Source organism: Prionailurus viverrinus, chromosome B3 (genome assembly GCF_022837055.1).
Source record: "Prionailurus viverrinus isolate Anna chromosome B3, UM_Priviv_1.0, whole genome shotgun sequence".
Lineage (NCBI taxonomy): Eukaryota > Metazoa > Chordata > Mammalia > Carnivora > Felidae > Prionailurus > Prionailurus viverrinus.
This window is the reverse complement of record NC_062566.1, coordinates 121492983-121519979: the sequence shown is the minus strand read 5'-3', so window position 1 is coordinate 121519979 and position 26997 is coordinate 121492983. Positions and strand designations below refer to the sequence as shown.

The window sequence follows — 26997 nt, the reverse complement described above, 5'->3', positions numbered from 1 at the left end:
GTGGTAAGGGGGAGTCTAAGCCTCCTGCAGACAGTGAAGAATGGCTGAGTAGGAGGGAAAGTGCAGAAGGAAACAGGGCAAGGGAGGTGGCCCAGAGGCAGGTGATGAAGGGCCCTGGATCATGTCCTGGGACTTTATCCTATGGGCAGGGAGCAGCCATTGAGGGTTTTAAATTGGGGTTTGACATGGTCAGATTTTTCAGGCCAAACACATGTCTCTAGTGGCAATGTGGGGAGAAGACCAAAATAGGCGGGATTAAAAGGTAAAGATGGTGAGTGCCCCAACGAATTCAGCAGCCTCAAATCTCCTTCACTATCTTTCACATGACTCGAGATTCAACTGTTAGAAAATTATTCCCTGGGCACTTGAATGATTCTCCTTTGTCCTCTCTTAAAATGTATATGCTCCTTCATCCTAAAGTATTTTATGGTATCATCTAAAGCAGCAGTTTTCAAACTTTAGTGTGCCTCAGAATCACCTAGAGCCCTTGAGAAAACACAGATTTGTGGGTCACACTGCCAGAGTTTCTTAATAGATCTGGGGTGGCACCTGGGAGTTAGCATTTCTGACAAGTGCTCAGGTGATGCTGATGCTGCCAGTCCAAAAACCACTGAACTAAAGGGATGGGTGAGCTCACCCACTTCAGGGGAGCACGAGCCCCACTACTCTCTCTCTTTCTCTCTCTGCCCCTTGTGGGATTCTCTCTCTGCTCCTTGCTCACTTGAGCACCCCCCACCCCCAAATGTGGTTGAGGGAAAGGCCTGAATAGAAGGGCCTAATGGAAAAGGGAAGAAGTCTGGAAGGTCTCAGCATTCTCCATTTGGCAGATTTGCTGAAGGCTGGCAGTGGCATTGGGGTCTGTAAGAGTGACTGAGTCTCTAGGTTTATATTAAATTGCAGATATAATTCTCACAGTAAGGACATGAAAGGAGCTTGGATTCATAGAAGAAACATACAAGTGCTGCTACTTTATCCCGTCCTTTTGTAATTCTGCCCCACCCCCCACCATCCGGCATGTCCTTGAGCACACACCCTTTTGTCTGGCTCCAGCCCTCTCACTTAAGTTTGTCAGCTCAGCGTATTCCAGTCTCTGATCCATCACACTTCTTGTCCTCCCAGTTTTAATTTCTTTTGGAACTGGGGTTTGCCCACTGGGTGGATGTTTGGCTGAATTGTAAAATACACCGAGAAATTTCTTGCTTCACTTGAGGTCATCTTCATGAATACACATCTGTACCATATGATCATGCAAATTGTGATCAACCCTCCCAAGATAACTAACCCCCTGAGAACTCAAGATGTCCATAGTTTAGCTTATGCTAATGGGTGGAGCGAGTCCCATCAATTCCTTTCACTGTGACTCACCACTCCTGTAATGAGAGAACATTCCAAGAATGGACGTTAAGGAGAAAATATGTTGGCGTGTACAACATGACACAAGAAATAGAACATAGTGAGCGTTTGTTTTCTTTTTACTATTTTTTTCTCAATTCTAGATGTGGAAAAAGTTTTGACTCTACCGGGTCCAGATAATCAGTGATATGCCTGCCCACACTGTATGAATACATGAAATACTTTCAGAGTCAACATTTTGAGTGCTGGCCAGCAGGTTACAGTATTTGTTTCAAGGTGGTGTGAGTCTAAAATGATCCATTGAGATGTGGATACACTATCTTAGAAATATGCATAGGAAATTTGTATAAAACAAGAAATGTCATGGTAGGCCCAAGCTATAAAATGAAATGAGTAATATTTGAAAAGACCCTTTTTCCTAATTGAGATTTGACAATTCACACCTAAAAGGTGTGCTTTTTGAAACAAGAAAATTCCCTAGGGTTCTGCATACCTCCAGAGGTGGATGAGAAAATTTGGAACCATGACCTCTGGCCAGGAGGCCTGAGGCCATCTCTGTTGGTCTGATTCCCTCTCCAGGTAATTTTGGAAAATCAACTGTTTCACTTCCTCCTGCAGACGTGGCCTTCCCTTGGTCAGCTCTGTAGTGGAACCCTGTAGGTCCCTCGGTCTCAGGTCTCCAGGAAACTTGATCTAAAGTTGTGGGGCACCTGGATAGCTGTCAGTTAGGTGTCTGACTTCGACTCAGGTTATGATCTCATGGTTCCTGAGCCCTACATCAGGCTCGCTGCTGTCAGCGATCTCCGTTGGATCCTTTGTCACCCCCTCTCTCTGCCCCTCCCCTGCTCTCTCTCTCTCTCAAAAATAAATAAAACATTAAAAAAAATAAAGTTGCAAAAGATGTAGCAGACAAAACCCTAGGCCTGAGTGAGAGCCAGTGAGGGAAGGGACTTAAACTAGCCAGGAGGGATCTAAAATGCTGAATATATTCACTAGAAAGTGTTACTCTTCCCCATTGGATAGCATTTATCCAGGAATTTGATACTTAAAAAAAAATACACATTAAACCACTACATAAATAGTATATTCTCTATATGTTTGTATTTAATAAATGTTAAATGTAATATATATATGTATATTTTCACATCTCTAGCAGTTTCAAGAGGTAGGTTTCTTGCGCTGTCATTTTTCTGAATCGTGATTACTGAGAAACAGTTGGCCAAAATTCTATAGACAGATGGTGGAAGGGCAGGATTGAAAACTTAAAGTCCTTTGAATTTTCTGTTCATTGTGTCCACTCCCATCATCCCAGCTGGCCTCAAACTAACCCAGACTTATGCTCTGAGATAGCCTCACTAACAGGTAACAGCTAAGAGAAGCTTATTGTTCTTTGTGCAATGTGATCATGAGTGTGAAGCTACTTTGCAGATTGCTAATGGCCCAGTAAAATCTTTGGAAGGTGGTTTCACAGGAATGGCATTGGGTATCTTCTGGGTGCAAGGTTCTGAGGACGATGTGAGGAATTCAGAGAAGTGTAATGCGTATTCTTTGGACACAGCCTCTAATCTGGGAGTGAAAGGGCATAATATTTATACAGAATTAATAGTAGTCAAATAATAGTGGGGCCAGCCATATAATTAAAGGGGGCACTGCAAGCTGTGAATTCAGAGACAGAATCTTTCTGAGGTGTTGCTAGGCTGGGAAGGTTCACAGAGGAGCAGTTACGTTGGATTGGAAGTAGAAATGGAGTTTAGGTGGGTACATCAGGTTTTAGGGAATGGACCTCAGCGAACCATGGCTCTGACGGTCCACACAAGCTTGTTCCAGGTCTGTGGCTAGACTTCTAGAGCAAAGGAGTCAAGTAGAAGAGGACAGAGAAGTTTGAGGTAGACAGCTTCTTAAAGTCTTCCTTTCTTGACTGCCATCTGATTGTCTAATTCCAATATTCTGATGGCTTGTGTCATCTCCTGAAAAATGAAGCCATCTGGTGATTTGTTAGCAAATGAGTACTCTGGACTCTAATTTGTCCTCTTAACATGTTCACTTTATTAATAGGAGAGCACTTTGAAGCTAAGAATGTCAAACCTCTTTATAAATAAAATTTAATCCTATCATAAACTCTGTCAAACTGGCAGGCGGTTGGCTCACTCTGCTTGCAAGGTGACCAGGGAAGGTCAAGCAGCTTGTTTAAAGTCGTGCAGGTATCCCCTGGCACTTCTGTGCTCATTGGTCCCACCTCCCCTGGTGTCCAGCTTAAGATGCTTTACAGATATTCACTAAGCACTTGGGGACCCTTCCATCCAATTAGGACTTTCTCCATCACTCTTTTATCCCATAGAGGCCCTCAGCCTTAATCCCAATGACCCTCATTAATTTTAATTTGGAGGTGGGATGATTACACCCTTCTCTTTCAGGCTTAACAGGGGCTCTCGTTGAAAGAGGTACCATTTTAGTGCTGTGGGTCTGTGCGCACACACCATCTGAATGAATTGGTATTCTCAGCACTTTTCATGCCAGATGCCAGCCAGTATAGCAGGTCTATCAGTGGCTTTCAATCTGCCTAAACTTTGAAGTGAGACACCAGACCCTTGCCAGCTTGATAGAATCACTGCATTGGTTGCCTTTTGAAGTTAGCTAATTGCTTAAAAAAAAAAAAAAAAGTGAGATGCTTTAAATGAAAACAGATTTTATTCCTCTGTTTGCTTTAGAAACAATATATTTGTCTGTCTTTTTCGACTTAAGTTTTTAAAGAAGAAAGAATATGATACCATAGTGAAGTGGGTAAGGTTAGGGTGATCCATAGTCAGTGAGCTTACTCAGTTAAATGTTACTTAAATGTGTGAACTGTCACACATTAAAAAAAAAAAAAAAACCAAGACATAGCTGTCACAAATACAGTTTTCCTATTGTATTTTCCCACCCTTGCCAAACATAAAGTATTAATTTTTCTCTGCGTCATTCCTTGTCCCTACATTTCCCTTCACTTAACCCTCTAAACACTTGAAGGGTGTGAACAACTTTTATTATTGAGATTATCAAAATTACCATCAGTAGCCATCATTCATGGAGTTTTACTGTGTCCCAGGTCTTCTGCTAGCATTTTACTCCACATTAGCTGAATTTCCGCCTCAACTCTGTGAGGCGGGGCATTAGTAGTATCTGCAAGGGTAAGTAATCTGTCGGAGGTTGTGGTGGAGATAGGGCTTTGACCCGACCTCTTAATCTCTCAGTTCTAGAAGCTGTGCCCTTAGTCACTATTCTATCTGGAAACAGAAGGAAAAGTCCTCTAAACAGTTAAGGGGTGGGGGGCGGTCTGTGCACTCCGGGCACACCCACAGAGATCCTGCCAGAAGAACTGTCCTTGTTTTTGCTCCGTGGCTTCACTGTCAACAGGGCTGTTGAAGCACACTTGCTTCTCTTCTTTTATCTATTTCTTTCTCCTTAATATTTTTGGTATTAAAGTAACATCTAAAAGGGGGGTCTTTTGGGGGCATCTATTTGAGTACATTCAGCACATCCCAGTCACTCACCAACAGCCTAATTGGCCCAGGTGGGCAGTATCCTCTGAAGCAGCCCCTCCAGCCGCACCGTCCATCACATTCAGAGGCCCTGGAGCTCTCATGCTCTGCTGTTGGTTGGTGTTCAGTTCCTGATCCCCGAGCAGGCCTTGGGGAGGCAGTTCCAAGGAGGCAGGGTCATGTGCTGTCATATCTCAGATTCAGCTAGATGACTTGGCTGGTCACAGCCCAGTGCTCATGGGACAAGGGGCTTTGGTCTCTTGTCATTTAGTTGCCACTTTCCTGTGAAGAGGACAGAGAAGGTGCAGTCAGTCCTGGCCAGGAACTTGGCAGAGGTGGGCCCCGGCCATAAGAAAGCAAGATAAGAGTATAGGTTCCTTTATGTACTTAGAGGAAAAAGTATGTTTCATGGATGGAGCATGGTGAAGTGGTTAAGAGCATGCACACCAGAGCTAGACTGTCCAGGTTTGAATCGTGTGGTGTTGGGCAAGCTGGTTAATCTCCCTGTATCTTAGTTTCCTTATCTACTGAAAGAGAATAGTGGTGTCTACTTCAGAGAGTTCCTATGAAGATTACATGAATTCTCTAGTGCTAATTAGCTGTAAAGCACTTTGAGACCACTGTCTGGGAGACAGGAAGTGTTACATAATAGCATGTAAAAAAAAAAAAAGCGGTAGGTGGACATCGCTATACGTGGGTAGGCAGTGCTATGGTGGATGAAGCTCACCTAACTGCTTTGGGAAAGGTGCTCCTGCTGAGTTGTGTGCAAATGAATTCTTACTATGTGCACTAGGGGAGCTTGCTGTTTTAAAGAAGCATAGGAGAAATCTATTTGTCTGCTGCCTAAAATGAACATGAGAGAAACCATGTAGGAAGAAGAGGGGAGTCTAGGATGACTTGATGTTGTGACCAACGCCACTGCCAAGATAAACTGCCATCACGTTGGATGCAGAAGGCTTCTGGTAGAGCAGCTTTGGAGGGAGTGTTGCTATCCAGTCATGGATATGTGACCTTTGAGAGGCCTATTAAACGCTGTCATGAAGGCAGTCAGTGGGCATCAGGTGAGAGGTCAGGGCTGGACACATCGATGTAGGGGTCCTTGGCTGTAGATGAGAGTTAAATTCGTGAAGGGATTAAATTAGACCAAGAAGAGAAGGGGCTCTGGAGCTGAACCTGAGGGCATTCCAGCTCTAGTGGAAAAGTCAAGCCGGCTCTACTTTTCCAGTTTGCTTTCTTGGCTTGCTAGAGGGAAATGAAGTGTGGACCCATTTGATGCTGGCATTTGCTTTGGATAGTTTATCATTTGAGCTCTATAATGCTTGGACTTCTGAGTCAATAAACTAGGGTTAGATACCACTTGACCTCTTCCTACCTTTGTGCCCTTGGGCAAGCTACTTACCATCAGAGTCTCAGTTTCCTTATCTGGAGATGGGAACTGGTAGTAAAAACTCCCATCTCGGGGGTTTGAGGGGTTCAGTGAGTGCAGCTGTATCAGTGCTATGAAGCTGTTAATCGTTTGATCATTGTAAAATTCTCACTGTTCGTGCCAGAGTGGTTGGAAGTAAGGAGCGGTAACAGCTCACACATTTTTAAAGCTCTTTGAATTTCCCCTGAATTGCAAGCCGCATTTTAATTTAACCCATACTGCTACTATTTTTTTTTTGTTCTTTTTAAAAGTAAAAGAGGTCAAGAAGATACTACAATAAATTCCACACACATATGTCAGCCATTTATGCTTTCCCTGAAAGCATAACTGAAACACTGCATCCAGAAATCAAGTCTGGCCCGTGTATATGGCAGTTGGTACATGAATCCCAGATACACAAGCATTCAGAGGAAAGCGAAACACAGAAGAAAATGGATATCCTAGCAATGACAGTATTTCAACATCACATATGCTAACCTCATATGTGCTCTTTACCACTGTGAGGCAGGTGAGAAGGTTCTCACTTCTCTAGTAAACTAACTGATCCTCCCTTACGTTTTTTTTTTTTTAATTTTTAATGTTTTTTTTATTTTTGAGAGGAAGAGACAGAGCACAAGCTGGGGAGGGGCAGAGAGAAAGGGAGACACAGAATCCGAAGCAGGCTCCAGGCTCTGAGCTGTCAGCACAGAGCCCAGCGGAGGGCTCAAGCCCACGAACCACAAGATCATGACCTGAGCCAAAGTCAGATGCTTAACCAACAGAGCCACCCAGCTTCCCCTCTCCCTTACTGTTTTAAATTCCAGTTTTACACTTGGTTGGAGAAAGTATTCGAGACACTTGGTTTCTCTCAGCAAATAATATGATTCTGAATCTATTTTTTAAAAAGTCTCCCTCTCAAAGCTACATAAGAATCCAGAGGCAGGGGAAATCAAATTCTGAAGTCTTTTCTCTGGATTCTTTAATTAGCATGTCTGCTGTGTTTGCATTTGTGGTTTATATGCTTTGAACTTGTGGCTTTTCTGTTTTGCAAGAGTTACTGTCAGTGAGACATTCACCAAAAGAAATACAGCTATTAGTGGTGGCAGGACCAAATACATGTAACGGTGTGGTTGGTTTCTAAATCCCTGCTAGAATTTTTGAGAAAACCTCTCCAGATGGCGGTGGGTGGTGTGAGGGCTGAAAGAAAACATTCGAAATACCGAAGCAGAAAAAATAATAGGAAAGAGCTTCCAGTGATTAAATTTTTCTTTCTGGTCTTTCAGGTTGAGGAAGTGAAGAGAATAGGCATAAATGGTGGGAAATTTCCATCAACTTGGAAAACACAATAGAATAAATAATTCTTGGCCATGAGGTGAGAGCCCAGAGAGTCACAAGGTCAAAGGATCCTGTCCCATTTGTCTGTGGTGACAGCCCCCCTCCCCCCAAAAAGGAACGCCTCACCCTTGAACAATGCAAGTGTCCCTGGGAAGCTGAAAAGGTACATGCAAATGATGAAATAAATCACATCATTTCAGAAGTAAGTGGTGGTTATACTTTTCTATATTTCCCAAATTTTCTTTAGTGAGAGTGTGTTCCTTTTATAATAAAATATATATAAATAATACAAAAAATAGATGCAAAAGAGGGAAATTTACTGAGTGTGGAGATGGGTGAGTTGTCTCCATTTAAAGGTGCCGAGTTCCTTGCATTTTATAACAGGATTATTTTGCCCTAGAAGTCGTAACACTTCCTAACTTACCTGCTGTCTAAATTTACAATCTTCAAGAATGTACTGGGTGTCAGCCATACCTGTCACCCATCAAAACCCAAGACCCTGCTCTAGGAGAGCAGAGCCAGCGCTCAGGCAACAGATATTTATTTGACTCTCACACTGTGCCAAGCCCACCCAGTGTGGCTATATTCCTGGCCACTATCCCCAGCGGTTGGAGACCCCCTCTTGCCCCTGTCTCAGCAGACATGAACTAGGGATGTTTCTTGTTTACAGGGGGATGGCTGCATGAGGATAATGTCACAGTCAGCCTGGGGCCCTTGGAGCTGCTCCTCACGAGGCCCACTGTGGAGGCCTGAGTTTTTGCGTTCAGCTGCGTTGTTTTGGTTTCTGTGCCTGAGGTCTATTTTGTTGGGGGAAGGACAGGGATTCTTAGAAAAGGGAAGGAGATATCCTCTGCCTTACTGAAAACGGAAATAAGGAATTATCAGTTCAGGGTCAGTGGAAGCCACAGTGCCTGGCTTCCTTTTGCTGTGCTCTTCTGGAATGAGTTGGTTTTGTTTTGAACTTTCTGAAAGTGACATGAGCTAGATAAATTGTTCTAGGGTGGAGCTTTCAACAGGGAGTCCAGAGACCCCTAGGAGATTCATGGAGGGACTTTGGCAAAGGTGTCTGTGAAGCACCTGAAATTTTAAATATGTTGCATGTATGTGTATTTACTCGGAGATGAGGGTCTCTGGCTTAAATTGTACCTCAGATCCAGAGGGCCATACTAAAAAAAAAAAAAAAAAAAAAAAAAAAAAGCTAAGACCCAGTTCTAGGGGGAGATGTTCAAGTTTGAGTTACACATCTTGGCCTTGACTCTAACTAGAGAACTCTTCCTAAGGGATGGATGATGTGTTTGTAGTTGAAGTATTAGTGTAAATAGGCACATCTCAGGTGCACCCACAGAAGCCTGTGCTGCAAGAAAGGTGAGGAAGGTTTCACTACTTCAAGTGCTGGAAAGCTGGAAATCCAGAAATGCACAATCCCTGCAGTTCTAATGCTTCCTATCCTCCTCTTTCTGTTGTCCTTGAGCCCACACAGAGTTCCCTTAACTCTGTATTACCTGAAGAGTTAGCTTGTTGAAATGAACACTAATACCTCTTTTACCTGTTTTTCTCTGGGCTCTAAGCAAACCAGGTTGATTTTTCCTGCAATGGAAGGCTGGATTCGGTGCAGGCCTTCATGATGATGATGAGAGCAGACATGTACAGTGAGTGAACTGCCACGTGGCTGTTTATCCAGTGCCCCACTCATGAGTGTTGACCTTCCCACCCTTGCTTCTTGTTTCTCCTCACATTGCACATTTTCTCTAGGTGACCTCCAAACCCTTGGCTGCCAATACCTTTTAATCTGTATAATCAATACCTCTCTTCTTCTGACTTCTTGACCTGTTTAATAGTCCCTAAGACGTCTCTGTGGTTGTCCGACAGGTGCATCAAACTCACTGGGTTTAAAACTGAACTCATCATATCCCTCCCTACCACCCCTCAATCATTCTTCCCTATGAAGTCCTTCTGAAGGCCGGTGAATGGCCAGAAACCTATCCAGTCTTCCAAAGATCTTTTTCATCCGCCGACCACATCACTGCCTCCCTCAATCTAAATGAGCTTCAAATAGACTTTATCCCCATGTCTTGATGATCTTTCATTTTAAATGGCTCATAAAAAACATCCCTCCTGTTTATCCCTCATCTTGCAATGCCTGATCACTATAATTACTAGGTGATCTTCCCACCCTCCAGTCCATCTTCCTCATTGCTTCCAGAATGATTTTCCTAAAATATGATTGAATCGTATTATTTCTTCATTTAAAATTGTTTAATTGATCTCCATTGCCCTCCAAAACCCAACCTTGGCATGGCTAACAAGACCCTTCTGACTCCTCATCTTTCCAGCCTCTTCTCTTCTCTTCTCTTCTCTTCTCTTCTCTTCTCTTCTCTTCTCTCTTCTCTCTTCTCTCTTCTCTGAGCTGCTTGTAGTTCAGAAAGCACAACATGCTTTCATTCATCTCCTACACTTTGTATGAATGTATCACATTTTATTATAGCTGTTTTTAAGTGGGGGAACTTATAAAAAAACTGTCACACTTCAAGGTTCTAAGTCATGTACAGAACAGTCTAGCTCTGCATCACCCCCATCCTTGCCTCCTGCCCATTCCTAATACCACCTCTAAATCTCAGGTCATCCTTGAACTTGAACCTCTTTTCTTAGCCTCATCTTCACCTCATGCCATGTCTTACTTGTATCTCCAGATCCTACCCCATCACTGATTCATACGTACTCCAGGGGTTGAGGTCAGTGATGAGTGATGTTCAAGAATGGGTTAGGTAGGCAGGAGGTCTGGGGATGAGGTGAGAGACAGGGATGTCTATTGCACATACTTTTTGGTACCAAACTGGTTTTGCATGTTAACACAACTGTTTAAACATGGCTAAGTAAAATGGTACCCTCTAATTAAGTTGCATTGTCCTGTTTTATTCTTATAGATGCTATGCTGCCAGCTTGGAATCTCCCTTTTCCCTGCTCCCAACTAATTTCTGTTCATCTTTCAAGCCCCTTCCCAGGTATCACCTTCCCTCAGTTATTCTTTACTGACCCCAAGATTGGACTGGGTGCCACTCCTCTGTGTGCTAATGGCACTGTTGGGTTCACTGTATTGTGATTGTCTGTTTATTTGCCTGTCTCCTTCTCTCTCTCTTAGTCTTCTCTCTATCTCTAGAATTTCACTAGGACATGCCTAGCAATAGGAGACGCTGAAGAAATGCTTACTGAATGACTGTAGAATGGATGATGTCCTGTGACAGAATTCTAAGAACCTGCAGAAGATCAAGGAGCACAAATAACCCACAGTCCAAGGAGATTTATTAGATCATCTCTTCCACTTTCTGTGAATGTGAAATTGCACACCAGTACTGGTTCGTCTCTAGGTTTAACCTTCCTCTGTTGGCTGCCCCTTACACACCATCTGAAATCCTCTTAGCTCCACTTCCTTCTCAGTTGCCTTGGTGACCAGCTCTGCTGGACTGTACCATTCTACCATCCAACACCATGTTGGGCTTACTCCCACCACTTCTGGACTCAGATGAAGCACCACCCTGTAGGTATGGGATCTAGCTTCCTCATTTGCTGCTGAAGGAGCAAGACAATACACCCCAAAAGTATGGGGGATGTTGGGTCACCATGGAATGAACTTTGGCCCAGTGGGGAATAAGAGAGAGTCAGGTGATGGCAGACATTTTCCCTCTCAGAGTATCGCTCCATTTGATGGAAACTTTTGGGAGGCTGTAATCTCTACCAGCCTCTTTGGGGGTGTCCCATATGACCGAGTGAGAAGTTTTTTTTTTTTTAATTTTTTTTTTCAACGTTTATTTATTTTTGGGACAGAGAGAGACAGAGCATGAATGGGGGAGGGGCAGAGAGAGAGGGAGACACAGAATCGGAAACAGGCTCCAGGCTCTGAGCCATCAGCCCAGAGCCTGACGTGGGGCTCGAACTCCCGGACCGCGAGATCGTGACCTGGCTGAAGTCGGACGCTTAACCGACTGCGCCACCCAGGCGCCCCGAGAAGTTTTGTTTATTGTGAAGCCATGATTGGTCCTGCCCCATTTGTTATTTGATTTTGCTGTTTCACTTCTTTTTCTAAACTCAAGCTTCCTGGGATTGCTAAAATGGCCTAGAAGTTTGGTCTTAGGCTCTCATTTCTTTTTTTTTTTTTTTTTTTTTTTAATTTTTTTTTTTTCAACGTTTTTTAATTTATTTTTGCGACAGAGAGAGACAGAGCATGAACGGGGGAGGGGCAGAGAGAGAGGGAGACCCAGAATCGGAAACAGGCTCCAGGCTCCGAGCCATCAGCCCAGAGCCTGACGCGGGGCTCGAACTCACGGACCGCGAGATCATGACCTGGCTGAAGTCGGACGCTTAACCGACTGCGCCACCCAGGCGCCCCTAGGCTCTCATTTCTAAGCAACACAGCGTAAGACACATTCACACTTACCACTCTTTCCCTAGAGAAACGGGGGCCAGTGAAGGTAGAAGAAGAGGGAGGAACACTACAGATCAGGTGGTCTCTAGGGTATGGATCTGACAGGGCATGACTGGGAGTCTGAGCCTTCAATCCTCCATCCCCTGTTCTCTCTTTTTCTGTAACACTGGCTGCCCTCATTTGGAGGAACTGGGAAGATGGGTCTATCAGTAGTAAAAGATCCATCATTTGTAACCTGTGGATCTGGTCCCTGTGTAGCCTGTGTAGGCTAGCCATCTGTTCCATGGTTTCCTATTTTTAAAAATATTTCTAATTAAAAAAAACCACATCAGACATCTATCTTTGAATGTCAGCAATACAGCTGTGAAAATTGATCCCGTGAGGATGTGTGATACATTCTGGGTTTAAAGCTTACCTTCACCACTTCCAATGTGTGTAGCTTTGAGAAAGTTAGCTGATCCAAGCTTTAGTTTCCTCATCTGGAAATAGGCATTAACAATAACATTCCCCTAGAGTGGTTGTAGAGATCAGGTAAGACGATGCCTGTAAGACCCTTAGCACAGTGCCTTACAGAGTAAGCTGTCAGAAGGTAGTTGCTATAGTTGTTATTCTGTCTTCACAGTACAATTTGAGAATGAGAGAGGGTTAATCTCTGGATAGGAAACAAATGTAAGGTGATATATATAAATTTTTTTAGCCCTTAAACGTTTTATTGGGTTTTCAGGAGGGGCTTTTTCGGTAAACCTCAGGCCAGTTTTATACTTGTTGAAACAGGTGGGAAGGCATGCTAAAACCCTTGCATGGAAGCAGCGGTTACCTGCTAGGTATTTTATTTTGTGCAACGTGTGAGAATCACATACGGTTTGAGACTAGTTAAATATGTTTCCCGTCTTTTAAGTATTTTCAAGGTTGCAAATAAGTTTATACTAATCCCAAATTAATACATTTGTGGAAACAAAAGCGGAAAGGTTTTGCAACTTTGCTGTGGTCATTCAAAGAATTTGTGGCAGGGAAGATCCCAGGAAATCTCTTGCTCCTTATCTGAGGTGAGTTTCAATTCATGCCAGGTAAAAAAGAAAAGTACTTCCTCCATAGAAGTTTGTAATGGGGATTAACAGAGTGTACACTGTTAAAAAAAAAAAAAAAGTAATTTTTTGCCTTCCTTTACAAAGTTGTATTAAGAGTCATTAAACTTTAAACTGTAATTATGGTATATTATTAACTCCTTACAATAGGCCTTCTAGTCCAGCTGCTTTACTCTGTTCCACAAACACTTGCTGCTTTCCTTCTGTGTAGCTGGCCCTGAGCATTGGGAATACAGTGAGAAAGGGCACAGACCATCCTTCAAGGAGCTGTCACTGCAGTGAACCTTCTGAAGGGTCAGACAGTGACCGTCCAAGCGCCTGTAATGTCTCTCTACAACATTTGACACTAGAGAAACCCACCTTCTTGAGACTTTTCTTTCTCTCATGACCCCAGTGGCCTGTGGTTCTTCTCTTCTCTCACATTTGGCTCTGTCACTTTGGGTGCCCACTTTTTTCCTTCTCACCTCCCCATTTTCCTATATATAAAGACATGCTGCAGGACTCAGCCATCTTCTTTTGTCTTCTTCTTCCTCGGTTGGTAACCTGTTCCTTTCCTTGGCTTCATGTGTCCTCTTTTTTGGGTTGTGTGTATGTGTGTCTCTTATCTAACTTTCTACCCCTTACTTCTCTAGGCCCCAGACCTCCATTTTCTATATCTACCCTTTTGTTTCACAATCCTCGAATCTCAGCATACCCCCAATTAAAATTCTCTGCCCACCTCCACTGCCAATTAATCCCACCCTCCTCCTTTCCTTAGAATACTTAGCAGGCCCTTCTCTGCCCTCTGTTCAGCTGTCATCCTCCTGATCACCCAGGTGGGATTGTATTTCCTATCACTGTGGTTTCTTTTGTTCTGTTGAACGAAGAATAATCACAGGGATCCCTATGGCTGTAGACATTTACTTCCATCTTCTTTCCCAGTCAGGGTTTTCTCCCAAACATTTATCATCTCCCTGCTGTTTCTTAAGCGTGGGTGAGTGGTGAATGAGTACGGGCTGCTGGATTGCACAGCTCTGGGAAGGCACTGGGGCAGCATTCCCCAGGCACCGTTCCCCTTAGGGAACACCGTTCCCCTTAGGGAAGGCATTGGGGCAGCATCCCCTTAGGCACCGTTCCCTTCACATCGTGTGTACATGAATGGTGCCTCCCAGAGTTGTGCAGCACAGTGTTGTGGGGGTGTTAGGGTGCCAGGGGATGGAGTGCTGGTGAGGGCTTCTGGGGGGAAGGGATGCTGAAGACTACAGTGGCCGGGACAGAGTTAAGGGGGACTGGCAGTGCAGCCCAGGAGGAAAGTCCTATTTCTGTGAAAGAGGGAAATATGGGGAAATAGTTTTTCTCTTTGCCCTTTAGCTCTGTGAGAATAAAGCTCTGTGTTTTTCTAGACAAATCTGCACTGAGCTAACCTCATTTAGAGCCACCCACAAAGCTTGAGATCTGTGGCCGGGAGCTTGATTTTCCTCTAATTTTTGTCATTCTTGATACAGGGAGCATTGGCAGGAGTTTCTAAAATGAAGGTCCCACGTTGCTGCCACTGTACTGATAGATTGGGATAATCCCAGATACTCTTGTCACAACTGGACCCTTTTAGATATGGTTTCCATGTGGCCCAAAGGGGTTGGTGGCAGTGCTGGTTGTGCTACTGCCCTGTTTACCAAAGCAGCCCAGATGATTTGGACACACCAACATTGGGAGGAGCTATGTGGCAGCGGTGGCCAAGGTGCAGGACCCTTGGAGCACCTGCCCAGGCCAGTTGCTGTCTTCAGCCACATGGGTTGTGCCACGCACCCTCCATGGACATTGTTCACGTAGAAGATCTGCAAATGGAGTCCCAGAGTTGTCCTGTGTAATGTCCCTGCGAGGCATTTCCAGGCCAACTAATAATACCTCCCATCCTGCTGGCCGGGCCATTTCCTGCATCATGCTGAAGCTCACACCACTACTTCCTTTTTTCCCCAAATTTCTAAGGTCTCTCCTTTCCTTCCACTTTCACTTCCTGAATGCCATGACCACAGGAATGAAATCAGCAAGTTGTTGCCTGGTCTCCTTGCCAGGCTAACTCCTACTCATCCTTAGAAATAGTAATATAGTAAACTACTCTTTATTCAGTGTGCTGAAAATCTTACATGCAGCATCTCTTTCTATCCCTATAGGACTCTCTGAAACTGTTAGGTAAAATTCAGGTTTGGAGAGTTTGAGATATTCCCATGATTACAGTTAACAGTGACGGGCTTGGCCTGCATGACTGCACACAGAGCTTGTGCTCTGAATCCGTGTGTAATTCAGCTTCCTAAGACCCAAGATAGGCCTCTTCTAGGAAGCCTGCCTGAGCTCCTCCACCCCTGTGACCTTTGGTCATCCTCCATAGTTACCCATGCTGTCATTCAAGTTCAGTGCCTCTTAGAGGTAGTAGAGAGAGACCTATGTTCCTTCCTTTTTCTGAGGTTCCCAATACATTAAAGATTGAAAGAGTTCCAAGACAGGGTTAGAAAAATATTATGACCTTTCTTGTGTATTTGCATTTAACCAAATTAAAACCTTTAATGCATATTCTTACACAGAAAAACACAGAAACCCATACAGAAACACAGAAAATATAATTTTGCTACATGCAAGATAACTATAGGAGTTATAAATGATATTCATTGAACTCTCTAGGCAGAGTGGTTTGGTAATGGGGCATGAACTGAAGGTTGTAGGAGGCACCTCTTTCAATCCTTTCGGTGTATTCCTGTGACTAAATGTGTGCTTCCATTTTTTTTAATGTTTATTTATTTTTGAGAGAGAGAGACAAGTGGAGGAGGGGCTGGGGGGGTGGTGTGGACAGACAGAGGATCCAAAGTAGGCTGTGCGCTGACAGCAGTGAGAATGATGTGGAGCTCGGTCTCATGAGCCATGAGATCGTGACCAGAGCCCAAGTTGGATGCCCAACCAACTGAGCCACCCAGGTGCCCCTGTATCCATTTTTAATAATATTAAAGTCCTTCATGAGTATGAGGCGGTTGGCTAATTATAGCCTTTCTGGATTCTGTCATCTATTTCTCTATCCCTAAAACTAGCACAGTCAGGGCTTGGCACATCATAGGCTCTCAGTGCTTGTTGGTTGGCAGAATGAATGAGTCAATGATTGTTAGAGAACAGTCTCAGAACTTAGAATGATTTTAGTTAGAATCCCAGCACTACCATTTACTAGTGTTCTGACATGAAGAAGTTACTTAATCTCTCTTCTCAGCTTTTGTCATCTCTAAAATGGTGATATCACTAATAGTACCTACCTCAGAATGTTGGTTGGAGGAACAAAGGGGATAATGTGCCTCATCTATGGGATGACAGAAGTGAGCTTGTACATGAAGGGTGCTTGGGTATAGACTGGGAGAGGTAGGAGATAGGTCTGTGGGCATCATTGTTGATAAAGGGAGAGCCACTCCAGATGCTGCCCTTCCCTGAGCCTGTGCCTCCCCAACCAGCCGTGCGGAAGAATGATTGGTGGCTCCAGGAGAGTTGCCAAAGCACCTGACTTTGTTTTCAGGGTGCTGTTTCCTCATTCTGCTGCTTGATAACGATGTGCAGACCTTACTTTTGGAATAACGCTGCAATCTACTGACTACTCTCACCCACTTTGTTTCACTTAATAATTATTCAGAATTGTAAAATTGCCTGTGGTTTCAGGAAATTCCTGCCTTTGTTATAACATGCCTGGTACCTGCCCCTCTCCTGCTGGCAGAGTTAGCACTGAAGATATTTGGATTTACTGAGTTCTTTAGAAGCATTTTCAAGTTTTTTTTCTCCAAGACTGGGATTCAAAGCATTTCATGGAGAAAGCCCCACTTCAAACTCTTTTTCTATTTCCACATGGTCGGGTATAGAATGGCCTGGTTGGTTTAGGACCTCTGTCTCCCACATGCCCATGTATTGAAGAGCATAGTATGGCAGCACCCCCTAACTTGGGCTCCCTCCTCTTTTCTTTCCAGTTGGAGTCACTGGGCCCTGGGACTTGAGTCTTGTGGTGTACCTCCACACTGGCCATGCATATAAGAACTTTAGCCACCCTTCCTACAGTCTCTCTCTAGTAGACTTGATCCATTCTGTGTAGTGATAACTTTTCAATGTATATCTCCAGCACTGAGCTACAGACTCGCATGTTCAAGTTCACAGTTGACATGTCTCTTGGATGTCTAATAAGCATCCCAAATGCATCATGTTTAAAAATAAATATTTACTTTACCCCGAAATTCTGACTCTTTCCCTCAACTCAGTCAATGGCAGTGCCATCCACTCAGTCCTCGACCATAATCCAGGAGTTAACTGTTCCACCCTTCCTCTCCCTATGTATGGCATCCATCAGAAAGTTTTATAGATCCTACCTCCACCATCTATCTCAGATATGCTTAATTCTGTCCATCTTCATTGCTCCCATCCTGATTCTGGCCACTATATATTTTTTTTCTTGATAAAAGAAATCACTTTAATTTTTCAATGACAGTGTACTAAGTGATGTTAGTTTTGTGATTGTCTTTATTACCCTATACATTTATAATCAGTAAGAGAGTTCTTAATGTTTTGACAAAAGGTTTTAAAGACCACAAAACAGTCAAATTTTTCTCTTTGATTATGAAAATTGCTTTGCATAGTTTCAGCTTACATGGTCATTTTTTATGAAAAATTTTATTTTAAAAATTGTGTTGAAATACATATGAAATTTGCCATCTTAATGATGGTTCAGTGGGATTACGTACATTCACATTGTTGGGCAACCATCCCTACCATCTGTTTCCATAACTGTTTTCATCTTTGAGAACTGAAATTCTGTACTTATTAAATACTAACTCCCCAGCCATTTCAGCCACTGGTTACCATCGTTCTACTTTCTGTTTCTGTGAATGTGACCACTTCAGGGACATTCTGTGGAATCAAATGGTATTTGTCCTTTTGTAACAGGCTTATTTCCCTTAGTGTGTGTCCTCAATGTTCATCCATGTTGTATGTAGCAGAATTTCCTTCCCCCCACTTTTTTTGATGTTTATTTATTTTTAAGAGAGAGTGTGAGCAGGGGAGGGGCAGAGAGAGGCGGGAGACAGAGGATCCAAAGTGGGCTCTGTGCTGACAGCAGTAAGCCTGATGTGAAGCTTGAACTCATGAACTGTGAGATCATGACCTGAGCCAAAGTTGGACACTCAACCGACTGAGCCACCCAGGCGCCCCAGAATTTCCTTCCTTTTGAAGGCTAAATAATATTCTGTCCTATGTAGATACCACATTTTGTTTATCCATTCTTCCATGGAAGGACACTTGAGTTGTTTCAGGCCGCCATCATCTTTCATCTCAGCTATGTGACAGCCTCTTAATTGTTCTCTCCACTTCCACTCTTAACCCTCCCAATCTGTTCTCCACTCAGCTTCTGAAAAGGCAAATTAAATTTTATCGTTCTTTAAATCCTTCGTTGACTTCTCATTGTACTTAGAATAAAATCTAAATATCTAAATTTGGCTGATAAGACCCATATTCCTAAAAAGGAAACACCTTTATAACCATATCTTAGGCTTCTGTCCTCCTGGCTCATTCTACTGTCAGTTTTTTCTTTTTTGTTTCTATCTCAGACTCTGCCTTTGGTTCCCTCCACCTTGAATGCTTTGTACTTCTTGCTGGTCATAGTTGTCTTCTTCTTACCCTTGAAGTAGTAATTAAATGTCAGCTTTTCAGAGAGATCTATCACCCTAATAATTAAGATCCCTTGTTATTCCTGGTCTTAACCTTGTATTGATTTGCAGATATGGTACATGTTTACAGTTGATTTGTTTCATCCTTGTTTTCCCCTCTTGGATGTAAGCCCCTTGAAGGCAGGGTCTATATTTATCTTGGTCTATATTTATCTTGATTACTTTTGTATCCTGAACATCTAGCAGATGTTTGCTAACAATTTGGTGGATGAATTAGTAAATATCCTATTTTTTTAAAAAAAGTTTGAGAGGAGATTCCACAATCTGTTCTACTTCTCCTTTCCTTCCTTTTTCCTCACTCTCCCCTTGGCTGACTTTTAATACATTCCAAAATGTTGACATCCCTATTGTTAGGAAGAGGCAATGGTATGATATCATCATTACTGCACCAGTAAACTGGTTGAATGTTCATTAGCCTTGTGATGTTCAAAGGAAAGATAAAATTGTAATTTAACTTTTTGTTTTAAAAACAATCACCCTTCCAGCCTTGCCCTATGTCTCTGGGAAGGCAGGCTAATTTTGCAGTAGTCTAAGTAAGCAAGGCAGAAAAAGACAAACTTTTTGGAGAGAGATCCTATGTAATATGTTCCAAAATGCTACATGTATAATTTTGTGTTCTTTTGCTATTTTGTATTATTTTTTTAATTTGTTTCCTACTACTCCTAGTAGTTGATATCAGTTGAGGTCCAGTCCCTTATCCACACTGGGAGGTTATGTTAGAAAGTCTTTGTTCCTCAAGATTTTGAACTCTCAAATAAATTTTCCTCCCATTTCTAAACTATGATGCTAGCACAGGATGGTTGGGTTCTCTATCCAGAGTAATTTCAACAGGGTTGAAATTAAGGATTGGCCCACTGTGTGCTCACTTGGAACTCAGAGACTTCTCCAAACTTATGCTTGTTGTTGGCAGGATTCAGTTCCTTGTGGTTTTAGGATTGTAGTCCCCCTGTGGTCATCTCCATCTGAGCAATGGAGAACCTTCCTCTCCTGCTTTGAACTTCTCTGAACTACCTCTTTTGCTACCAGCCAGAGAAAATTCTCTGATTTTAGTCACCCTATCTTAATGGCAACTGGCTATTATCTGAAAATCTCTTTTACCATTCAATATGACATAATTATGGAAGTTGCACCAGGACATGAAGATCATAGGGATCATCTTAGAATTCTGATTGTCACAGTTAACCTAGAATTGCATTCATCTGCCTGTATCAGAAAAACTGATCATAATAGTTTAAACAAAAACATTTTTTTTCATCTAACAATAAATAGAGTTAAGTGATTATTGATACAGGATCAGTGGCTCAGTGACATCAGGGCCAATGACTGTGATTCGCTTGCCTTTTCATTTGTGGTTACAGTGTGATTATCACAATGCAGCCATCATGACCATATTCAAGACAGGAAAAAAGAGAAAAAGAAAGGATCAGGCCTGCATGAGCATTATCCGTGTCCTTCATTGAGACATGCAATACAAAGCAAGACAAAGCAAAGACAGAAACCACTTCTCAGAGCTTTAGATCTCACCATACCTTCATCTATGTCTCATTTGCCAGAACTTGGTCAGGTGGCCACCCCTAGGTGCAAGGGAGGCTGGGAGCAGGAATAGAAATTTTTGTGATTGGCTTATTAACCAGTAACAGTCCATCCCCTGGTGCTGGATGAGGAGAAGAAATGAATGTTGGGGATTCAGCCAACATACCTGTTATACCTATTTTCTGAAAAGCACAGTGTGGTGGAGGAGAGAGTATAGAAGTTAGAGTCAGAAGACTTGTGATCCTGACCCAACTCTGTCGTGGTTCTCTGCGTGACCTTAGACTAGTCAAGCAACCTCCCTGAGCCAGTTCACATATCTATCAAATGAGAGAAATATTTGCTTTACTTATCTCAGGGTTATTGTAAAAATGAATTGAAATAATTAATGAAGTTATTTGCATCCTGGAAATACATACTAATTACAATTTTTGGTTAGTATTAAGAGTACATTTCATTGATGCAAAGAAATGTGTGTATATATATGTATGTGTCTATATATATACACGTATAAGTATTCATATTTAAAAATATTTTATAATCTCTAAAATGAGATGCATTTTATAATCCATGGGGCCTTAGTTTCAATGAAACATGATAATAATATTTTGCTTAGCTTCTTGGAAAGTCTTAGGGTTACGCCTAGGAAATATGGCCACCATTGGGATCCATAGGACTCCTATAGACACCTAGGCAACGGACATCAACGCCTTATGATGGAACATCTAAAGTGATAGATTCATGCCTCTAAAATGTAGATGGAAAGAAATTATCCACACCAACGTCCTACTTTCATACAGGCAAAATAGTAGTATTCCTATTCCAAATATGAAACTAAAGTGAGCAAGATGAGTTTACCAAGATGGAGGAAACCAGATCCTTCTAAGAGTTGGAGGTACTAGAAAGTGTTCTGCAAACTTTAAGGGGTGACCTGTCAGGGTTATTCATTACACTCTGTATGTAACACACTGTTCAAGCACCTGGGGATGTCCTTCAGGGTCACTGCCTCAGGAATGCACCAAAGATCAGAGATAACCTGTTTTTCAGGCCAAGTGTGACTTAGATCCTTGACTCTGAATGTGGAGTCATAGAGTTCTTTAATAACACAGCTATCAGGATTGTTTATTTTGAATAAAAATCACACAATAGAATATTTGTAATTATAACATTGGGATATACATATATGCATGCATGTAAATATATACGTATATGTGTTTGTGTACGTGTATGTGTATACACACACATATAATGTGACTTTCGAGAGGACAAAAACAGATATCTAGAGATAGGGAATTATGATGTATGTGATTGAAAGAAAAATAGTGGAGAATCATCGATACATACTGACATTAGTTGAAATATGACATATATTCCTTTTGGAGTTCTTATGTATGTTTGACTTGAGGCTGGGGTATTCATTTTATTCACCAATTTCCAGTTGAAGAGGAGTGATCACTCTTTTTTAAAAATTTTATTTATTTATTTTTATTTTTAAAAATGTATTTATTTTGAGAGAGCAAGTGAGGGAGGGGCAGAGAGAGAGAAAGAGAGACAGAGAGACAGAGAGACAGAGAGAGAGAGAGAGAGAGAGAGAGAGAGAGAGAGGGAATCCCAAGCAGACTCCTTGCTGACAATGTGGAGCCTGATGCGGTGCTTGAACTCACAAACTGTGAGATCATGACCTGAGCCAAAACCAAGAGATGGACAACTAACCATCTTGGCCACCCAGATGCCCCATTTTAAAAAAATTTTTAAAGAATATTATATTTAAATGAAAGAACGAAAAAAAAAATGGTGAAAAGATAAGAGCATATAACCAAAGCCCCTTACCTTTTCCCTTGGGGAACATCAAAGCACCTGTTAATTAAAGGGCGTGTGTGTGTGGGGCGCCTGGGTGGTGCAGTCGGTTAAGCGTCCGACTTCAGCCAGGTCACGATCTCGCGGTCCGTGAGTTCGAGCCCCGCGTCAGGCTCTGGGCTGATGGCTCAGAGCCTGGAGCCTGTTTCCCATTCTGTATCTCCCTCTCTGTCTGCCCCTCCCCCGTTCATGCTCTGTCTCTCTCTGTCCCAAAAATAAATAAACGTTGAAAAAATAAATAAATAAAGGGCGTGTGTGTATGTGTGTGTTGTCCAGTGTTCAGATTCTGTTAAAATGAACTCTGTTCTCTCCTAAAGGAAAAGACTTTAGAAGAAGGAAGAAAAGCAGTGTTCCAAGTCCTGAATCTGATATAAGGTCTTTGCCATAGGGTAATTGTGCCTTCTGGGCTTCTGTTTATTTTAAGAAGTTATGAAACAAGTGGCAGGGTTGCTTTAACTTTGTGATTAAATCGTTGTGGTTTCTTTAGCCCACTGTGACAGAGGTCTTGGAGTATAAAACCATGCTTGGTATTATTTTGTATTCTACATTGCAAATGCTGAGTTCATAGTAGACGTTCAGTACGTTGGTTGAATGTCTTGCTTTGGAAGAAAGCTTTACAGAAATACATATAATCTATGCAGACTTAGTTTTTTTTTCATCCTTTCTTTCTTCCCAGTTTTCTTTTTGACCTTTAGATGCTTGTCTTTGATCAGAAAAAAGCTGAGGCCTGCTTTGGGGTTTGGAATGGGCACTAGGATCTAGTTTGAGATGTTTCTGCATAAGCCCCAGACAGATGGCTGGATAGCATTGCCAGTAGCCTCAAAACCCAACAAGTGGGTGCAAAGATTTCCAAAGTAGCCATCTTGTTGAATATATATGGCAGAGAGATACAAGAGGGAGATGGTTAAATTCTCAGATTTAAATTACCTTTTTGGATCACTAACCGAATAAGAATTATGTTACAGTAGTATAAACCATGGCTCCTCTAACAAAATAAAAACATTTTCTCAGCTCTGAAGGGATGGAATTAATCCATATAGCTACATGAAACTCTCCTTTCCTTTTCATATGATGTATGAAAGTTTTCTAAAACTTCTAATTAACATTTCCAAGACATCACTATAAAATCACCCTAATGTAGATTATCTGAACTGGACTTCTTTTTTCTTATTAAAAATGATTACAAGTCAGAAGGGAGTGTTTCAGGGGAGGACTTTCAATTTTGGCTATAACTGGTAACATACTAGTCCTTGTGCAGTGAACAACCGTGAAACTACTGGACAACTGTATGAGGCAACTGTTTTTAAGTATTGGTCAACAGAAAGCACAGTATTTCAATCGTGAGAGAAAGAAAGCTCGTGAGGTGAACCTGATGATCACCTTGGCTCTCTTCCAGGGGAAAGTTTTCTGACTGCAGCATCGTATGCTGGGTCTGCACTGAGCACAGCAGTCCTGCTGAGCTAAGGAAACAGAGATCAGAGTCTGGGACAGCGAAGCAGCTGGAATCTGCTGGGCAGGGCATTAGAGAAGAGAGAATTGCATGGGGAATGGAGGAACAGAAGTGTGTCTGGGTGTACCCAGGGAATCCTTGGCCTGGCTGGAGTGCAAATATACAGACTGAAACTATACGAGATTTCTCAGAAGTGGTGGCTCCAGGGTTGAGAATGGGACAGAAATACTAGAGGTCAAGCAATATTGGGAGATAGTGGCAGTCCAGCCTAGCCACATTGAAAAGACCTCCTTAACACATTCTAAGCATCTAGGAAAGATAGAAAGTCTGTGTCTTAGGGGTAAGAAACATGCTTTCAACCAAGGTTGGTAATTTTTTAAATAGATTTAGGTAGTAATTATTCTAGATCTTATGAGCTATACAGCATCTGTTATAACTACTCAATTTTGCTATTAATAGGACAAAAGCAGCCATAGACAGTATGTAAATGAATGGGCATGGTTTTGTCTCAATATAATTTTATTCATAAAGAAAGGCAGAGGGCCAGACTTGGGTCATGGCTGTAGTTTGCCAGCTGCTGCTCTACAGTAAGACCTACTCTAAACCCACCCTAACAAAGCCAGAGCTGTCAAAATCTGCCATGGAGATTGACTTTGAAAGTTGAGATCTGCAGTCAGAGGAGCTTAAGAGACATCTTCGGCTTTTCACAAATTCATCCAACAAAGTGGAAGGCCAAGCCCAGACAAGATGAATGTGAGCAAGCAGTTTGACTTCTGGCAAAAATCAACTCTGCAGAGTCGATTGTCTTCAAATTCAGAAATCTTCTGTGTATCATCAACAATTAGTAGGCATGCAAAAAAATAGGTAAATATTACTCCTAGTCAAAAACAAAACAAAACAAACAGTCAATAGAAACTAATCTCCAAATGGCCCAGATGTTGGGTTTGGCAGACAAAATCTGTAAAGGAGGTATTATAAATATGTTCAAAGAACTAAAGGAAAATATTGTTGTAATGAGAGAATATATAGGGCATCTTAGCAGAGAAATAGAAACTATAAAAGTATCTAATGAATCTATTCTAAAATAGAAAAGTTGAGTAACTGAGATGAAAAATTCACAGGATAAGCTTAACAGGAAATGAAGATGATAGAAGAACCGATAAACTTGAAAACAGATCAGTAGGAGAGGAGATAGAGAAAGGGGGCAGAAAAACGTATTAGAGGAAATAGTGACTGAATTTTTCCAAATATAACAAAAAAAATGACATACAGATTCAAAATAGTACACAAACTTTAAATAGGGTAAGTTCTAAGAAAACCACATCTACACATATCATAGATAATTGCTGACAACCAAAGAGAAAGGGAAAAAATTAACAACAACATAAGAATCAAAGTCAGCTCCTCATCAGAAACAATAGAGACCAGGGGCTCCTGGGTGACTTAGTTAAGTGTCCAACTTCAGCTCAGGTCATGATCTCGCAGCTTCTGAGTTCGAGTCCAATGTCACGCTCTGTGCTGACAGCTCAGAGCCTGGAGCCTGCCTTGGATTCTGTGTTTCTCTCTTTCTCTGCCCCTCCTCTACTTGCACTCTGTCTCTCTGTCTCTCAAAAATAAATACACATTAAAAAAAAAATTGAGAGCAAAAGATAAAATACTGAAGAAAAGTCAACCTCAAATTCTCAAATTCTCAAATTCTTCTGTCTACTGAAAAATATTCTTGAAAAAAAAAAGATAAAGAATGGATTATGTTAGAGCCATGCTGTTCCATAGAAATATAGTCCAAACTTTTCCAGTTGCCTCCATTTAAAAAATGTTAAAAGAAACAGGTGAAATTAATTTTAACAATATGTTCTTTTGGACCTGGTATATCTAATATATTTTTAACATGTAGTCAATATAAACATTATTAAATAGGTATTTTACACATTTTTGTATGCTTTGAAATCTGATATATATTTTATACATAAAGAACAAAATTTATTATTTTATTTTATTTTTTTATTTTTAAAAATTTAAATCCAAGTTAACATATAGTGTAATAATGATTTCAGGAATATAATTTAGCGATTCATCACTTACATATAACACCCAGTGCTCATCCCACGAAGTGCCCTCCTTAATGCCCATCACCCATTTAGCCCATCCACCCACCCAACACCCCACCAGCAACCCTCAATTCTCTGTATTTAAGAGTTTCTTCTGGTTTGTCTTCCTCTCATTTTTGCTTCCCTTCACTTATGTTCATCTGTTTTGTTTCTTAAATTCTACATATAAGTGAAATCATATTTGTCTTCCTCTGACATTTCACTTAGCATTGTACACTCTAGTTCTATCCATGTTGTTGCAGATGGCAAGATTTCATTCTTTTTGATCACCGAGTAATATCCCATTGTATATATATATACCACATCTTCTTTTTTTTTTTTTTTTTTTTTTTTTTTTTTTTTTTTTTAAATTTTTTTTTTCAACGTTTATTTATTTTGGGGACAGAGAGAGACAGAGCATGAACGGGGGAGGGGCAGAGAGAGAGGGAGACACAGTATCGGAAACAGGCTCCAGGCTCTGAGCCATCAGCCCAGAGCCTGACGCGGGGCTCGAACTCACGGACCGCGAGATCGTGACCTGGCTGAAGTCGGACGCCCAACCGACTGCGCCACCCAGGCGCCCCTATACCACATCTTCTTTATCCATTCATCAGTTGATGGACATCTGGGCTCTTTCCATACTTTGGCTATTGTTGATAGTGCTGTTGTAAACATTGGGGTGCATGTATCCCTTTGAATCAGCACTCCTGTATCCTTTGAATAAATACCTAGTAGTGAAATTGCTGGATTGTAGAGTAGTTCTATTTTTAATTTTTTGAGGAACCTCCATACTGTTTTCCAGAGTGGCTGCACTAGTTTCCATTCCCATCAGCAATGCAAAAGGGTTCCTCTTTCTCTGCATCCTCGCCAACATATGTTGTTGCCTGAGTTGTTAATTTTAGCCATTCTGACAGGTGTGAGGTGGTATCTCATTGTGGTTTTCATTTGTATTTCCCTGATGATGAGTGATTTTGAGCATTTTTTCATGTGTGGGTTGGCCATCTGGATGTCTTCTTTGGAGAAGTGTCTATTCATCTCTTTTACCCATTTCTTCACTGGATTATTTGGTTTTTTGGGTGTTGAGTTTGATAAGTTCTTTGGATACTAACCCTTTATCTGATAAGTCATTTGCAAATATCTTCTCCCATTCCATCGGTTGCCTTTTAGTTTTGCTGATTGTTTCCTTCATTGTGCAGAAGCTTTTTATCTTGATGAGGTCCCAACCGTTCATTTTTGCTTTTGT

At 41.8% G+C, this 26997-nt stretch overlaps 1 protein-coding gene across 3 annotated transcripts in view; it reads left to right on the top strand.

Annotated features, from left to right (window-relative positions):
• STON2 (stonin 2) overlaps positions 1-26997 on the top strand; it is a 147966-nt gene that overhangs the window by 2818 nt on the left and 118151 nt on the right. Inside the window, exon 2 of one of the 3 annotated variants that reach the window (XM_047864710.1) lies at positions 7560-7813. The exons of 1 other annotated variant lie outside the window; for it this stretch is intronic. The gene's annotated coding sequence lies outside the window, so the exon portion shown is untranslated. Of the gene's footprint in view, positions 1-7559; positions 7814-11112; positions 11151-26997 lie in introns of those variants that run through there. One more of the 3 variants, XM_047864708.1, reaches the window with a different exon arrangement.